The sequence below is a fragment of the Parus major genome, chromosome 1 (genome assembly GCF_001522545.3).
Source record: "Parus major isolate Abel chromosome 1, Parus_major1.1, whole genome shotgun sequence".
NCBI lineage: Eukaryota > Metazoa > Chordata > Aves > Passeriformes > Paridae > Parus > Parus major.
The window spans coordinates 89521239-89540169 of NC_031768.1; the positions used below are offsets into that span (position 1 = coordinate 89521239).

At 39.2% G+C, this 18931-nt stretch overlaps 1 protein-coding gene across 2 annotated transcripts in view; it reads left to right on the forward strand.

The window, feature by feature from the left end:
• Positions 1-18931, forward strand: part of GSK3B (glycogen synthase kinase 3 beta) — a 148198-nt gene that overhangs the window by 55258 nt on the left and 74009 nt on the right. The window lies entirely within an intron of this gene.

Consider the following 18931-nt stretch of genomic DNA (forward strand, 5'->3'; position numbering starts at 1 on the left):
CAGCTTGGTACTTAATGTACTTGGCTGCTTTCCCCTATAGTCAAGCAGCCTGCAGATCATCTTGTGCAAGCAGTACATGATAGCAGAGGTACTGGTTTTAGCATTTCTTGTTTTCACAGTAAGACCTCATGCACAGCTAGTTTAACTGGTAATATTTGTAATTTGTGTCCTTTATTCGTAGCAAAAACATTGTTTTGAAGTGTTTTGAAGGAATTAGTGTCTGTCCTCTCCTTGAATCTTCAAATTTTATGCTATCATCGCCACAGGCATCAGCATATCACAGATGCATTAGATGAAAAATGGGTAAGATAAATTTAAATTGAAGTAATGAAGGTTTGTTTACTTCTAATTGAGGAAGGCATATAAAGTTCTTACATAGTTCTTACATCTGAGTTATTTCTGGACTGTATTATGGGTTGAAGGTAATTAGTACTTGGGAAGCATGCAATATGATGTAAGAGTGCCTTATTTTAGGAGAATAAAGAAGAGGTAAAACAGAAAAGGAAAAAGAAATTCTAAACCTGGTACTTAGAAGGAGCTTTTTATTCTCTTCCCTTTGCATAGGTTTTAGGGGGAGGGTCAGGATATTTCCTATACCCTGTCATGCTTGGTAGATGTCAGCTAGGACTTTTGACAAGAATCTTTGTTTTAGTCTCGTAACTCTGGGGTATTGCAGTGTGTAAAATGAAAACTTGGCCAAGCATTTTAGATCCTGACCGTCAGATGTTAATAGCTGGTGACATCTAACTTTTTTTGTTAATGAGTCTGTCTTGGGAATCTAGAGTTAGATGTTGGTCTTTGATTGCTTTTTGTTTTGGAAGTTGGTTCAGTGACATTTTGTTATCTGACTATATCTTTTTATTTTGGAGTGTTTCTTTAAGTGATGAAAAAAAAAAATTACATCTCTTGAATCTTAACCCTTTGTTTGTTAAAGCAAAACAGCTAAACTGAAAAGCTAAGTAGGGTGTTTCCAGTTTGGACTCTGAATTAATTGTCTACATGTGATAATACAAGCTGAGAACATCCAATACCTGGAGGCTTTAATGTCCCTAAATCAGGTGTTTGGGTTGACTTAACCAGTTAATAGTTAAGTCCATGTGTAGATCTGCAGATAGATAGCATTAATTTAAAAATACTTTTTTAAACTTCATAATTTGTATGGGTCACATCTGTCTGCACTAGTACCCAAGTTCTGCATTTTTTCATATTCTTATTCCAGACTTTTATCCCAACTATACAGCGTCATCTACCTTTGGTCTAAGCTTCCTAGTTTTTCCCATCATTTGTCAGTTTAGCCACACTCCCCCCCCTCATTTTTTTCACCTTCTGATGTGGAAGTGTATGTTATGTTGGCAGGAGGTATAAATTCTTGCAGGTTGAATAGGAGCCTCTTTCTGGGCAGATTTGTATGTATCTTTATATAAGTGTTCTTATAAATACCTATTTATATATGTATTCTTTATATAAGATGTATCATATATAAAGAATAGCATACAATTACTTCAGGGTATGCTACTCTTTAGGAATGCCTGATAAAGGCAGTAAATGCTGGGCCACATAATTTACCAGTTAAAAAGAGAACTCTGAAGGTCTGTTGGCTGGATGGTTTGAGTGCAGTGCAGGAGCAGACCAGCTCTTGTGTTCAAAGAGTTGAGCTGTGGGTACAGCTCAGCTGGGCTGTTGCCATCCGTGCTCAGCTGCCCGAGTTCAGAGGCAAGGCTTGGTCAGTGGAGCTCCTTAAGAAATCTGCCACTCCCCTCTCATTAATGCATACTTCCACTTCAGCAATGATTGAGGGGAAAAAAGCCAACCTTACTGTAGGTAGCCAAAGGTGGTGGTAGCTTGTTTAATTTATTGTCATAATTTTCTGAGGGAAGAGAGGAGGGGGCTCTTTAGAAGTACCAGTCTGCACTGATCCCAGTGGTAGACAAGCAGCAAGAGGAAGGCAATGTATGAAAGTTGCTTCCTGATATTTGAATCATGAATAAAATATTCAGCTGTATGCTTCTGGCTGGTGCCTACTTTATACCTGTGCTTGTCTATCATGATGTATTTATCTTGGTACATGCAGTATAATTCCTTAGTCATGATTTCTTAAAAAAAAATGCTTTGAGAAGAGCCAGCAGATAGTCTTGAAACTGAAAGGGCATGATTCAGAAGCTTTAGGAAGTCCCAAGAGAGTGCAACTTCTAGGCTCTGACTGCATTTTGTGAATGTGGGGTGCAGTTATGGTGTAGGTCTGGAATAAGTACCTCAGTTGCTTATTTTAGATCTCTGCCAGGAAGCTGAGATGCTTTTGTCCAAGTTTAAAGCTAGCTTGAAAGCTGGAATTACCAGAGGGGGGTTGCCTTTTTTTCTTTCTTCTTTTTCTACTACTATGACAAGTCAGCCTCCCAGCATTTATCCGGACCAGAAAGAAGTTGAGAGTTAAATTTGTGCTGAAAAGTTGAATCTTATAGTTTCTGTGATGGTAAAGATAGTTTGCAATGCTTCTTCTTTCTACTCCCTTGTTGCAGTTCAGTGGTTCTTCAGTTTGACATTGCAGTTCCTACATGGCACTGTGTTTTAAACAGGGTCTCTGAATTGTTCTGGATTTTAGAATGTGTGTGTCTAGAGTTCATTATTGGTATGAATAGTTGAAGGGAATAAATGAAATACCACTTAGAAATTGATGCTTTATTTCAGATTGTAGTTCTGTCTTCAGTAAGCTAGTTTTCCATACTAAGTGTGAGGAATTAAGTAATGTAATTTTGGGCAATTACCTTATACTTGAATGAGTAGTTCACAAACTACGTGCTGTTTGTCATTAATCTGTGAAACAATTTAATTTGTTAAATTAATTAGAGGTTAAGGAAGGTTATATTTTTGGGATGGTAGGTTTTTGATTTTTTTTTTTTTTCAGTTAGAAGCTAAGCAGGGGTGAGGGATGTTTCTCTTTGAAAAATAATATAAGTCAGCTGTTTACAAACTTTGGGACCAAAATGCTTTGAAATGGCAAAATTTCCAAAAGACAATGAATGACCTGGCTTTCACAGATCTATACTGTGTTTCTGTTTCCATCCCACAAGTGCATAATAATAGGTTCAAATAGGGCAAAGCATTAACAGGTGCCGTTAAAAGATTCATAGTATTTTCAATTATTTTCATCCATGTGTCTGTGCAGGCCCTCAAGTGACACAGCTTAATTGTGATGCCTGAAAAGAAAATATTGGTAGCATAAAAATTCTCGCACTGCTTTTGTTTGCATTTTCATTGGAATATTCTTTAGCTTAAGAGTCTGTCATGTTGCTGTCTAATCGTGCAAAAACCAATAATAAACAAAGAGGCATGTTAGCATAAATAGTTATTTTTTTGTTATTTCTGTCATTCCATTAAGGTTTTTAAGAAATCCTAATGGAATGAATGTGTGAACTGCTAGAAATATTTCACAGCTGACTGAGAATAAGTAGTTAAATTTCTCGTATATGAAATGTAGTACTTGATGTTTCTGCTTTTAGCATTGGGCTGTTGAAATCTAAATGATGAAGAGCGTTTGTACTCCTCCTGCACCTTTTCAAACAGTCTAGATTGAGCATCACATTTCTTGTTAATGGTTCACACAGACATAAAGTGTGCAGCAAAAGAAAGCCAAATTCTGTAATGGGAACCATTCATGCCATCCAGTCTGTCAAATCATTCAGGGACTGCCTTGGTTTAACCATCCAACCGTGTGTGCCCTTGGCTTAGTTGCCTGAATTATTTAAATAGGCAGATCTTCTGGAGTGTGAGAGGATGTCAAACTAGGGCCCTGATGGTCCATAAATGTGAAGCACTGCATTGCTAAAGCTGAGGCTACTGAATAGTAGGCAATGCTCTTTCCTGTTTTTAGTTATGGAAGGAATAGGTGTTGTGAGCATTTGCATGTTTACTGTTTCTTGGTTTTTGGTTTTGTTTTTAATATGTAAAGTCATAGCGTTAATTTGAGCCTTAAAGCCCAATAAAGCAGCAGGATGGAAGAATAAGTCTGTGTTGAGGTTCTGGTTTCTTTCTTTCTCTGCTGGTGTGTGTACTTTTCTGAGCTGTTTGAAATGCTTCTGAAAGCAACAACTTTCCTTCAGTTCCTGCCTCAGATATATCAAGCTGCTAAGTATAAAAAGAACCTTTTCAAAGTAGCCCATATCCGCTGTTTGTGTTAACTTATTTACAGCAGTTTTGATCATAGCAGCTCACATGAAAAATGTAAAACCACAAGGAAGAATTTCCATTGAAAAATAACTAGGTGTTTAGGTTTTTAAGTTTTGCTAACCTCTCAAGAGACTCTTGTGTTTAAAGCATTCCGAAATCTAGAGCTGACCCAGTTTTTTTTGTAATAGGTTTTGTCTCTTCTCATGGTTGAAGGTATAATTCTGTAAATATGCATGTGAAAAGTGAACCTGTTGATTAATGATTTGCATCTTTTGCTCTCAGAATCTCAGTGGTTAACAGACCTCTGTGAGAATATGACAAATTGGATTGAATTAGTTCCACTTTTGCTGACTTCCCCCAAGCTTGTTTCTTGGCTCTTGGTTATCTATGGCCAGTAAAGATACAACAGATAGTAGCATTATACTCAAGAACAAGGGTCTATTTTCAGGCAGCTTCAATCTGTTAAGGCCATTGTTGGTGTATCTGAGGTGTTTTGAGGAGGGATGTGCCCAAGTTACTTGTTTTAACTCTTCTTTCAGTCAGGTTACCCAAGTTTTGTTTTGCAGTCTGTAAACTCAGGCTTTGAGTGGTAGCCATGTCAATATACTGACAAGCAGACAGGAGTTTGACACCCAGCCTCTTGATATGTGTTGGGGGAACCCAGTTGTAAAGTTTGAAGGGAAGTGGTACCACTGTCTCTTCTGTGCAGGTTTGATTTCCCTTTGCCAGGTTCAGACAGGATGCATGCATCATCTTGCTTTTTAATGTTTTAGCAGATCCATCTTGCAGACTCCTATTTCTACGTGTCATAACTTTGTCATGAGAATGTTAAGGTTACAGTTGAAGAGAAGCCATTGTATCTGCTAACTACTGGATAACTCATAGAAGCCTTGACTTCCTTTGTACGTGCCTGAGTTGTGGACCCTTTCCTTCAAGCACACAAACGGATATCGAAGTCACAGAAAAGACTCCAAGATTGATCCCAACTGTGTACTGATCACCACCTTGTCAACTGGACCATGGCACTAAGAGCCACATCCAGTTGTTTCCTGAACACCTACAGGGATGATGACTTCACCACCTCCCTGGGTAGTCCATTCCAAAGTTTAATAACCATTCTGAGAAGAAATTTCTCCTGATGTTTAGCCTAAAGTTATCACAGAGGTTCCGAGTGAATGCTATCTTCATCTTAAGTCAATATTTAAAGTCTTGAATACAGTGTGGAGGTTGGATTTACTCTGATGTATTTGTGATTATCTTTCACTGTGACCTCTCGTTACCTGCACAGGTTTCCTCTGAACTAAGGACTGAACTTCCTTTTTTAATTTAATCTGTGTGTGAGTTAGCTGAGTTCTCTCATATCTACATCTAAGGATCATTGAATATTCAAACATTAATCTCTAAGGCCTTGTCTTAGAAGAATGCCTTTATTTACTGTATCTCAGTTGATTTGGAAGCACCCATGGGATAAAAAGTCACAAAGGAAAAACATGGTGATGAGAATTAGTAACATTTAAGCACCTTTCTTTTAAGTCTTTGAGGACTTGCACATCATAGTTACTTTGAAGATCTGAGGAATAGTGAATCACTGTTCATAACACTACCATGGAGGTGTTGCTCTCTAAAGGATGCCTTAATTTTATTGTTTAATAGCTAGAAAGAGCACCCAGAACAATAGATCTGTCTTCTGACTAATGAGATGGGTTTGTGTTTGTATCACAAGTGGGGATAGAAGGCTGAAAATACTTTTCAGTGACTTCAGCAAATACTGTGAACATTTGTAAAATGTTTTCTACAGCAGTAGAAAGATAATTGAGCCTGATCAAAATTGCCCTTTTACTCCTAGCTGTCCTCCTCTAAGGGAATACAGTCCCTCTTTAAGACTGAGGTTATCATACAAGATTTACAGAATGGGAGATGTCTGGGCATGTGTTCAGGTTGTTATTCCATCTTCTAAACAGCTGGAGGGCTACGTTTGCTTTCAGAGAGGTTTTTTCTAATCTATGCTTTAGCTCTTGTATAGAGGCCAGATTTGTAGCTCTGGTCCAACTTAGTTTAGCCAGATTATCAGAGACATTTACCAAGATAAATGGCTTTTCTTACAGCAGTACTTGATCTGGCTGTCTCCTGGAAGCTTATTGGAGCCAATTCTGTCATTTGGCTGTAATTGCACTTGCAGTGCCTGTCTGGTCTCAGCAACCAAAAAGGCTGGGTAGAGATCTGAATTCTCACTCTCAGCCATGTATTTCATTACATTTTCCAATTTTCTCAAACTTTCCTAATGGATAAAAAGTCTGTTTACCCTTGCTTTTGACAATCTTTGAAGAAAGCAGTGTATCAGCAGTATAATGTTCATTGTATCAGCTGTAAGCTCCCTGGACGTACTTCAGTGGCCTAGAAGATCTAAGAGCTCTAAGAATCATATTTCTAACTTTGTATTATTTTCAAGTCTGTATAACAAAATTATTTGTAGTTCTGGCTGCTCCCGGAGATGTTTTCAAATCTAACAACTGAATTGGATGCATAATAGCTGTTCGTGCAAAAGAAGTCTTCAGTTTGGCACATGAGATGAAATAGAGTTTGTACTATAAGCACTGATTTCAGTTTTCTCCTTTTTAGCTAGAGAGTTGGACTGATAATTAATGTCCAGGGAATGCAGTGTCATCCAGCTACAGTTGGCCTAGGATAGAGGAGGTAATGCTCTTCATCTGCAGACGTGGCTTTGTGCATGTTTAGAAATGTGTTTCCACATGTTGCCATGTGGAAACCCACACGTTAGTAGGGATATAGGGCCCTAGGAATGTGTTCTTTGTAAAGGGAGGAGTCAAAAGACCTCTTGAGGGCTTTTCTGCTCCTAACCCATGGATATTTGCCTGAGGCCTTTTATAGATCCGTGCCACAGTTTTAAGTGGTGCATTTATTTTGGATTTTGAGCTTTTCTGTTTCCATGAGTTTTTCTGTGGTACTCCCTAGACTATGACCACGATGGGACTTTAAAACAAGATACCTGTTTTGTCAGTTTTCTCTCTTCTTGCTCACTTCTAGTGTATAACTTGAGACTAAAACCTCTCTGTCCTATGTGTATTTACTGACCAGCAAAACAAACCCGAAGATACATTACATTCATAAAAAGTTTTTTGCCCTACTAGTCCAGATAACTCATACAGGTGCTTCAATAATGCTTTGGTTTATTTCCTGTTGTATCTTAGGTCTTCTAAAGGAAGTGAGTTCATATGTCAGATTTTCACAAAATACATACATTTATATATAGTCTATGAAATTTATGTTCTGTATATATACATTCCTAAATTAGGTGGAGACTGTTTTGAGAGACAAAGGTTAAATGGATGCTATTCTGAAATAATGGCATTCAGAGTGGAGAGTGCAGTTTAAAAGAATTCCAAACCCATCAAGGTATGGAAATGCATCATATAAAGCACATGAATAGCTGTAACTCTGCCACATACTGCAGCATATTATAACTGTAAGATTGTACTTGGATGTTGCAGAATTCCTGATTGTGGTCAAATTAAGTTCCATTTTGAAAGATAATTTCCTTTCCTTTGTTTTTTTAACATTGCTATTGTTGCCTCTTAAGTGCCTGAGAAGGATGGACACAGAAAAACAGTAACCCTGCATGCAGTAGGGATAACCTCTCTATTTTATATTTATAAATCAGTTTTATGTCTGGGTCACACCTGCTACTCAGAGGGAGCCTTGATTATGGCATGGACTTGTAGGTCTGTGTAAGAAAGGTAAAAATTTGTTTTAATGTTCTTCATTTTGTACTGTTCTATGGAGAGATCTTTGGTTGCCTTTCAGGATCGCTACCATGGAGACTCTATATCTTAGCATTTCTGAGACTGGCAGATTACAGACTGGTAGAGTAGATCTGGGTTTTCTCATTCTTACCTAAAAATAAAGTATTTAATGGCTGACAGTCTTGGTGTGGCAGTGGAGAAGACTTTCTAAGTGTCCAACCAGTGCAAGTGAATAATGAAGGGAAGTTTTTGTTTTGTGAATGGAGCCTGAATTTGGTAATTTAAAAAGTCACAGTAAAATTCCTGAAGTCCTTCTGGAGCACAGGGATTTAGTAGTCTACTGTGTGTGTGACTGTATATAAAATCTAAGCTACTTTTATCTTTTTTCATCTTGGAGTAGAAGCTGAGATGATTAGGCAGAGAGCAGGCTTATCTAATGCTCTTGAGAGTTTGGTAATGCTGCTGCTATAGAAAGCTTGGGCATTAATGCAGGTGTTGAGCAGAAATGGTGTCCCAGGAGGAACCTTCCACACCTATCTCCTAGTTAGGGAAAAGAGTATTGTGTAGAGTATAAATAGAAGATTGGCTTGATGGGATAAAAATGGTGCTTTTGAGACTACTTGGATGCTTGGTGCATGCAGATACTTTTTGGAAGTCCCTCTGGCTAGACTTGCTTGGCTACAGAATATTTAGCATAAACAGTTTTTTTATCTAGCAACATTACCTACCTGTGGCTCTCAATTGCTTACTAAATTCTTACTTGATTAAATTATCTTTGATGCAACATTCCAGTTGTGGAGCATGATTGGAATATATCATTAAATAATTTGTCTTCAGTTTTTACCAGGGAACACTGGGGTTTTTTGTCTTTAAAAGGGATGACTGCTAAATCAGGCAGTTCCAAACTCTTGTTTTTAACTCGGTATTTGTTATTCAAATATCCTGCTGTGGCAGCTATTACACTTGACAGAAAAGAAGGGATAACCTATAAAATGCTAGCCATGGAAGGACAGAAGAGATCCACCTGCTGCTCCATAGAGGCTTCCTGAAGCAAAGAAGAGGGACAGATCTTCTCATTTATGTGTCACCAAGACCAGCTGTGCCCTACCCTCCGGGACTGTGCTGTAGTTCAGCCCTTTTGCCTTTGTTTAAAACCTTTTAATTGAGCTGTAATTGAGGTTTATTTTATTTGTGACACTTCCTTGAAGAGGATTAACTCAAAGTCAGCAAACAAAATAAGGATGGTTTAAGTAAATGTGAAAATGGGAATAATTTTTGTTTTCCAGTTGTTTTTTTGAGTAGACCTGACACTTCCTAAGCAAATGGCATGTTCCTTCTGGGAAATGTTCAAAACTTTGAGAGCCATGTAATGGGTAATTGTTTTCTTTGCTGCTAAAGACAACATGTGCACCACCCATTGTTTCTTGGAAAAGTAGTACCAAGACATGGGAAAATAATAAAAAGAAGCTGTTTTACATATTTTGTCAAGCATCTTGAGAAGCAGTTCTGACTATTGGGCACGTTCTAAAATTAGCGATGCTGCCATTTTTTTCATGTGACTTAGATACTTCCTGGTCCCTGCTGACTGAGAAGGTGAGATGTTTGTGACCATCAGAGTTATTTCCAGCCTCCACAACAGAAAGAATTCCTCCTCTACTAATTTGTGTGTTTTTGAAGAAAGCTTGTTTGGGCTTTTTGTTCTGCTTTGTTTTTTCCATTACATTTTCTGCCTGCTTTATGCGGTGAAATATGGCCTATTTGGAACACTGGGATATTAAATTTGAAGGATAATGTAGACTGAGGTTTTGTTGGATGACCTAGACTCTCGTGTATGATCTATCACAAGAAATAAAAGTGAATCTGATCTTTATTTGAGTGGTTTTATAAGAGTTGTATCGTAGAGTTGTACCAAAATAAGAAATATTTCTGGAAAGATTACAAGAAACTTATTCTATTAAGGAACATTCTAATTACAGTCCTTGGTGCTTTGGCACGGTGTTGATACTTATTTTAAAATATGAGTGATGTCAAAGAAGTGGTCGTTGAGCATTTGTAATGTTTTTTTTTGGCCAGGAGCAAAGAAGGGACTCACTCTTCTTTAAGGTGAAAATGTGAGGTGTGATGTTTATCATATTTTTAAATATACATTACAGACTTTCAACTAAGGAGAAGGCAGTCTACTTTCTTCAGGGTGGGTTTTTGTTTATGTAGTGCTTAATATAGTGAACTGAGATGAGTAATGGAGGCTCTTATGTGTGTCATGATGCAAATAAGCAGACTACAGACATCTATATTCTCTAGTTCTTCTAAGATTTGAAGCCAGGTCTAATTGTTACAAGCCCAACAAAGGTGCTCATTTCACATCTTCATTTGTGCTGTTCCTTTGAAAGCCCAGCCATGGTGATTAGATTGCTTATGTCCTCAGCTAACCAGTCAAAATACAAACATCCAGTCTGAATCACTGAAGCATAATAATGCATGTGGAAAACAACAGCTGGATCTAATTTCAGGGGTTTTTTAATTTCAAAAATCACCCTGTCACAAAAAGCTCCTTATTTTCTCTCCTAAGCTTTATCAAGTGATGAAGACAGAATCTAAAACTTGATGTCTTTTAAAGATTCATCCTCCTCTTTTTCTTCATTCAAAATTTGTGCAAGGATCTGCTTATCAGACTAAGTTTTCAGGCCCTTTCGCATTCATCTTCCTTTAATCTCAGCAGGCACATTGAGTCATGAAGGTTGTACCAGGTTTTTTGGGCTTGAACACAGGCATCTCATTTATACCAGAGGAGTTTATCCGTGCAGGCATGTTGCTTGATTACAAATGAAATAATTTGTTGCAGGCTGCTTAGTCCCTGAAGTGGGACATTGCAACATATCTGGGTGTTGCAGTGAGACACGAATACTACTTGCTGTGCTGTCCACCAGTTGCACTGCTCTGGCTGCAAGTGGGCAGAGGAGGGTTTTTTACTTCCTTTTATTTTTTTCCTTTTTAGAATAAAACTTCATAGGGGATGTTGACATTGCCTGTGGGCACTTTAGTAGAAAATTCAGGTTTGCTGTTAAATAATAGAGGAACCTTTAAAAAGATGTGTTGCTGACTACCCTGGGAATTAGTACTACGTGTGCATGTGTGGAAATGAGGCCATAGCAGTTTGTTACTCCAAAATGTAGTACATGGGCTAGAGAACCATTAGGAAGATTGAGTATCGTATGTGGACGGACTTTGTTTTCTGATGCTGAGCAACTTGGTAAGCACTTTTCAGATGAAGTCTGGCAGGCGTAACAGGATATAGAGCAGGAGAACTAAGGTGAGCATGGATTTCTGAAGAATGTCTAAAAATGAGGATAATACTTATTTTCTTTGTAGTGCTCTGCTGAACATATTTTATAAATAGTGAGCAATTCTGAGTTATAAAATTAGAAGGTGGTAACAGGTTATAACAACAGATAATAATCTTTAGATTATTTAGTCTTTAGAAGGGATAGTTGAGGCAGTGGTATTAGAAGCTCTGTAATTTTTTTTTAAGTAGTTCTATATTCTTTCTAGGTTAGATTCTTCTGGTAGTGCAACATCACAGTAACCTGCACAAGAATTGCCTGTGAGACCTGGAGCTTCCTTAATTATACTGGATTTGTTAACCCTGTCTACTTGTCATTTAGATATTTGCAAAAGCAGCAGTATGAGAACATATGAAATGGAAATGTTCTTTCCCAATGTGCAGGAAACCACAACAGCTTGATTGGAGTCAGCATTTAAAGAGCCATAGCAAATAGTTAAGAACTTGGTGCCATTTTTTTTTTTTTTAAATTAAGTCAACATAAGGGCAAGAGAGGACCTGATTTGCAGATAGTGTGCTGGATTTCCTGGTAGGCAATGACTCTGTTTCTGTAACTGCATAACAGGCATAAAGGTTATCTGCTTTCACGCAGGGCTAACAGATCTAGTAGGACAAGAAAGTAGTATGAGACATAGGAAAAACTAGGGCATGTTGAGGGTTGCCTGGAGTGTTGGAGGCATAACAGAGTCAGTGTATTCATTGAACAATTTCTGTGGCAACATGAAGGCCATCAATTAGCAGGAAGGATAAACAGCGCAAGGACTCTTGTTTGGATTTGAACTGATGAATATCTCTTGGAAAGAATCCTCCTTGCTAGTGGGAACAGCGTGTACACAGTCCAAAAGCACAACGCCATGTGCAGGTGGTAGAAGAAAGTCCCTTCCTGGTGGAGCACTGAGCTGTGGCATGCTGTCCTACTGGCTTGTCTGCATGGATCTGCTTGTGGGTGAAAATGCTGTAGTTGACTTCTTGAGTAGATAATGGACTTTCCAAGAGAAATACGTGTGTCTGAGACCTTTCTGAATTCAGCTGTCCAGTTAAACAATGTAGAAATTTTTAACTGATTCACCTTTAAAATTTATCTGATTTTTCCTGAATGTAAGTATACAGTGAGCACAAGATACAGTGACTCTTGTCTTCACCTAACGTTGTGTGCAGAATGTGTAGGAAGTGATACTGTCTTGCTTACATAAGCAAGGCAGGCAATATCACATCCTCAGCAGACAATAATCATTATTTCATACTGTTGGGATTTTGAATTCCAAAGTGTGTCAGCCCCTTTGTAGAGAGAGTTTGATTTCAACAAAACGTGAAAAATATATTTTCACTGGTTAGGTGAGGGACAAGGAAATTAATTCACAGAATCACAAAATGGGCAAGGTTGTAAGGGAGCATGGTGGGTCATCTGTTCCAGCATCCCTGCTCAAGCAGTGTCATCCCAGACTATATGGCGTAGGATTGCTTCCAAATGGTTCTTGAATATCTCCAGTTAGGGACACTCCACAACCTCTCTGGACAGCCTGTTCCAGTGCACAGTAATGAAGTTCTTCCGTCATATTCAGGTGGAACTTCCTATGTATCAGTTTCCACTCATGGACTCTTGTCTCATGATTTGGTACCACCAAGAAAAGCCTAGCTTCGTCCTCTTGACACATTCCCTGAAGGTACTTACAGACATTGATGATTTCCCCTCTTAGTCATCTCTTCTTGAGGCTGAACAGGCCCAGACCCCTCAGCCATCCCTCATAAGTTAAATGCTCCAGTACCTTCACCATTTTTGTTTCTCTCTGCTGAATCCGTTCCAGGAGCTCCATGTTTCTCTTGGACTGAGGAGCACAGAACTGGACTCAGCAGTCCAGACGTGGCCTTAGTGAAGCTGACATAGAGGGGCAGGATCATTACTCAACTCCAGATGTCTGTTCTGCATGAGGTGTGTAGTGGAAGATCTTAAACAATGAGAATAAGATCTTGTAGTGGGAAATATTTGACAAGGTCAGTGAAGGTTTTGCTGCTTGCATTATTATTAACAGTGGATGTTTTAGTGAGTTAGCTTATGAGAATCCTCTAGCACTGTGTTTTAAACACAAAAGAATGCATAGTCCATTGGAAAGATGGTAGGTGGTGTCAGAAACAATTTCTGACATAATTTGTGATTGACTTGCATTGAGCCTCTTGTCTTCTACAGTTGCATTTTTGGAAACAACTTACAGGTTCAGTAAAGAGAAGTTAAATGTCGATGTCTTAAGGTTTTAGGGTCCCAGATGACTAGGAACTTCCTTGGAAGCATCTGCTCATGGCTGCTGACAAACCTTTGGATGATGTGGTGCCAAGATGATTGGTCTGACCAAGTCATCTTTGTTCCTTCAGTCCCTTGTTTTCAGCAGTTCTCTTCCATTTACTTGCTACAGGGTTATGTGCAAGCTCTCACTTTTTTTCTGGAGACAAGATGGAAGTCAGGATGCTCACAAAGCTACCTGGAGCAGCTGTCCTGTGAAAACAGGCTGAGAGAGTTGGTACTGTTCAACCTGGGGAAGGATCCAGGGAGATCTTAGAGCAGCTTATCAGCACCTGAAGGAGGTTATAATAGACCTGGAGAGGGACTTTTTACAAGGGCGTGTATGATAGGACATGGAGGAATGGATTTAAACTGAAAGAGGTTAGGTTTAGATGGCAAAGAAATTCTTCATTGTGCAAGTGGTTAGACGCTGGAACAGGCTGACCAGAGAAACTGGACGCTTTATTCCTGGAAATGTTCAAGGCTGGGTTGGATGGGGCTCTGAGAAACCTGGTCTTAGTGGGAGATGTCCCTGCCCATGGCAGTGAGGTTGGACCTAGATGATCTCACAGGTCCCTCCTGGCCCAAACCATTCTGTGATTCTATGACTTTTGCACATTCTGGGGGAAGAAGGACTTGGCTTCATGTTAATTAGATTGCCCCTGTCCTGTGTTGGTCCAGCTGGACTTGGTGCTTGGGAAACTGAAACTGGAAGCCAAATGAGGTGGTACTGCAGCCTTTTGAAATTTGCTAAAAATGTGTAACTTCAAATTCATGGTGCTCACCTGACATATGAAATAATTTCTTTTTGCACCTTTCTTTTTTTGGAGATGTCTGTTCCTTTTTAGTGTGACTAAGTTGTGAATCTAATCATAGTGCTGTGTCTCTGCTTTTAAATTTGTCATTAAAAAACACACCTTGTTATGCAGATAGTTACTAAAACTTGCTTTTCTCTGTATTTTTTCTTTTGGGGCAATTTAAACTAGAAGTGAATGTGAAGATTTCCTAATCTTTTCATTTTAGTGCTGTGACACTCTTTTTCCAAAGGAAATGATTTCTTGAAAAATGGGACAATGTTTGAAAAGTGCTAACGCTGACTACAGAAAAAACCCTCAAGCATGAAGTCTGATAACCTGTTTTATCAAGCTTGGAACACTAATTCTTCAACAGCTTACAGTAAATTTGTACTTTGACATAGCTGGCTTTCCCTTTCCAAGTGAATGATAGGTTGTTTGTGTCTAGCAAAGGTCAACTGGTGAAATTATGCTGCAGCTCTGGGAAGAATGTGCTGCTGTCTTTTAATATGAAGATGCATATTCAGGGAAGCTTGAATTGGTTTTATATAAAACTGTGAAGGAGTGTTGAAACATTCTTATGTGGAGCTATCATCTGAAATTTGGTAGGGTATTTATTATTTTAGGTTTATTTTAAACCTGGTATTTACATGTGATGGTTTTCTTAGTTACAGCAGTAGCTAATAAATTTTGTTATCTGCTCATGACAAACTTAACAAACCAGGGGGTGGGAAAGCCAACGTGAATTTGGGGAGAATAGCTTATTGTGTACATGAATAAGGTGTAAAGAGTGTAAGTTCCAATTTTAACTTCCCTGCTGGAGTTGAGCCAATTTCTTCTCCCATTCCCCTAGCCTCAATGGAGGAGCTGCCCAACCTTCCTCTGAATTCAGCAAGGAATGCTTAACCTTTTAAAAGCTTTGTTATCTGGGAACTCATTATTAAGAAACTGTACTTCTTAAAAATTTAATTCTGCTTGGCAAATAATCATCTGTGGGCTAATTCCACTTGCCAGTTCCACCCTCCCTTTACTCCCTACTCAGTCTTCACCCGCCATTTCCCCTTTTTTTTGTCTTCTAATTTGAGCCTTGTCTTTCAGGTCTGAGGGAGTCATTTGGATTGACATAAAAGCCCCTCACGACTTGTAACATCAGGCATTTTCATGTCATGTAGCAATAGGCCTGAGACAAAGGAAAAATAAACACTGGAAGCAGTACTTACCTGCTTCCTAAAATAATTTTTTTTTGACAGTGAGGAGGAATTCCTTTTGTTTTGCAAGTCCTTTGGAATCTGTTTGCATGAAACATCTGCTACATCATATGTAAGAAGAGAAGGCCAAGAGTAATAAAACATTTAATTAATGTTTAATAACATAGTGATTAGCAACCCAGCAAATGTCTTATGCCCATGGGAGATTGGAACTTATTTGATTAGTAGATTAATTGCAACCTGTTCTGGTTATGATTGCAGGTGTAAGGTTCTATGGATGTTGCAGACTCCCTGAGGACTGATGTTAAAGGTGTATTTATACTTACTTAGTTGGAGAGTTAAAAATCAAAACATAAGGAAAAATCTGACTGCTGTTTCTATGAAATAGCAGGACTTTTACTGTAAGAGTGTTTTAACAGAGATCCTCTGTGCTTCCACTGAAAAAGAATGGCTATTATTATCTCAAAAGCATAGGGCTGCCTTTTACAAAATACTTTTCCATTCAGCTCTTCTACTGCACTTTTTTTCAATCTTGTGATGAGCTTGAACAATCTCTCTGAGTTTCAGACTGAGTTCTGTTTTTCTAACTTTTATCTTGGGTACACTGCAATTCTTCCTGCATCTGCACTTGCTGCTGGTGGAGCACAGCAGATGCTGTCGAATGAAGTGTGGAACTGAGGTGTTCATCAGGTCACAGTATTTGAAACAACCACTTAAAAATGATTTGGTGAATTTCAGGTTGTGGTATAGAAGCGACATGATGCCTGGAAATCTGTTTGTCTTCCAGGTTTAGTCTCAAGCTTCTAAAGCTGGAAGGAATTTGGAGATGGTATGAAGTCTCTGGGAGGCTCTTAAACTTCACTTCCATTCATAGAGGAAACAGTGAGCTAATGAATTTATCTTCCGCTGTTCAGGAAACTGCTGAGATACAGGAAGAAAATGAAAGAAAAGTCAGATGTTTTTTTCTTCTGTTCTCCCATGAGAGATCAAGACTTGTTTTATCTTTTAACATGTAAGAGAAATAAGCCATTTCTGTTTCCAGTTATAGGAAACTATGTGTAATAGCTGTGTGAAGATCAAGTTGTCTGCTTAAAGGACTGTGCTCTGCATTGGAAAGAGCAGCCTGGACATGACAAAATATGGCACTTGCCATTGCTGACTACCATGGGGAAGAGTTAGGAACTGGAGAGCATGTGGTCCCTTCCTGAGAAGGGATGTAATGCCTGAGTTTATTGGGAGCAGTAGTAGAATAGAAGGAATTAATAGGGTGAAAACAAGGTGTGTGTTAGTAGCTTGGATTTTCATCCAGTATGTGTGTCAGCTCACTCATTACTGCGTGGTTGTGGTTCAAATCTGTCTAGTTCTGAAGGAGCTAATGAAATGTAGCCCACCTTTGTGGTAGCTGTGTGACTTTTTTTTTCACTTGTTACTCTAGATCTTTAATTTAAAGTATATTTTTGACTCCTGCAGCCCCTGCCTGCTCTTTAATTTCAGTTGAGCTGTTAATAAATCATGAGTTTGCAGGTTGGGAGTGTGCTGATGGCCCCACCTACGCTTGCCTGAACCTTGTGCCTTTAGCTTGCCCTGGCCTGGCTCCAGCTCCAGCCCAGCACACTCTGCCCACTGGCATCTTCAGGCAGGTCCTGCCTGCTGCTGCCGCATTCAGAGCTGACACTTTTTGCCCTGCGCTGTACCCATGCCAAGGCTGAAGGTCGCTGTGCTCAGTAATAAATTTTGGACAGAATACAGCTGACACAAGCAGTTTGTGCCTGGGACTCGTTCTGGGTGTTTGCAGGCCAGCGTATCAGGAGCACTTTGCAGTGCAGCCTTGCTGTGCGCCTCCATCGTTTGGTGCTTCAGGATCTTAATTAGCAGATTTTTATAGGATGAAAAACAGTGGAAAGTGCAGCAGCGTTGTGGATCTTAGTAGCAAAGTGTAGCTGGGTCTGGAGCCTTTGATTCCTTCAGGTTATGTAGTAAAACAGAGCATGCTGCAACCACATTGTGCCAAGTTGCACAGATGTGCATACACAAGCATTTTGTATCTTGGACCCCCTGGCAGCTTCCTCTGCTCGTGCCCCTTGTGTGGCGCAGTGCATGCACTTGTTATTCTCATGTTGTATAGGTACTTAGCCTCTGGATTTTCCCTTTGAGATTCCTGTGAATGGCAGGCAGGAAGAGATACAAGGAAGGGGGTGGAGAGTGAGGATATTTAAAGCAGCAGTTCTATATTTGAACTGTGAACTGCTGATGGCTACCACTGGTTTTTTTGTTTGTTTAGTTTTGTTTCTTTGGGTTTTGCTTTCCTTAGGGAATCTGAGAATGTCAGCAATATATAAATTAGTATTTGATCTATGTTTCTGGGACTTTATGGGCTATAAATTTGAAGTGTTTCTACAGTTGCTAACCCTCAAAACTGCTTCTGTGCCATGTGCATGTGTTACACATTGGTAGAGGTTGCAGCAGGGTATGTGGACTTTCTGACCTGATGGGCTCGGCTGTATTTAACAGTCATCGATGGGACAGCAGGAACTGGGTGGTGGGTGTTGTGGCATTACAGCTCTTGGCATGTCATAGGTGCAGATATTTAATAGATAGTATTTGTTTGTTGGCATTGTCCTCTTATTTTTGGATTAAAGGTCATGATTGTGTGAGTTTGAGACTGACAGGTGTGCTAAAAATGGAGACCACCCCAAATTGGATCTGCTTGTGCTGTAAATGTGCTGTGACTGACAGGAGGGGGAGACTGGGGCTTTGTCCTAATCCACGCCTCTAATGTAAATGAGGAAAACTGTGATCCCTGTTAACATTTATCTCTGCTTTAAAACTGCTTGCCTAAAAAATGGACTTAACACGGGTGGGTAGTTATTGATGAACAACATGGACAGATTCCCAGCCCAGGCTTCTGTAGTTAAGCCCCCTTTGTACTGCTTTTTCCTCCAAGCACTTGATGTATATGTGATATATTGGGTCAAGATGGATGTAGGAATTGGCCTTCATTCTGTAAAATGCCTGAACTATCATATATCTGTTAAAGTCAGTTCTGTGAGAGTAGTTTCTATAATACTTTTGTTGACAGCAGGACAGCAAAAAACTTAAAAGCACTTTTGTGATTAATGGAGTTTGAAATCTGTCTTTGGAGGAATGGGTCAGGCAACTTTACAAATTTTTAGGAAGATATGGTACAGCTTTTATTTTGTGGACTGACTACTAAGCTTAGGACAAACTGCGCATACTTGGATTGGAGCTTTAGTAACAATATTAGTGAAAATGTGCTAAATATGCTGGGGTTTGTGATGCCACTACCCCTTGGTAACCTGCTAGGTGCTATTTCATTGACATCCTCTGTGGTCTTGAGTCTTTGTTTCAGTAAGTTTTACAAAGCTTAG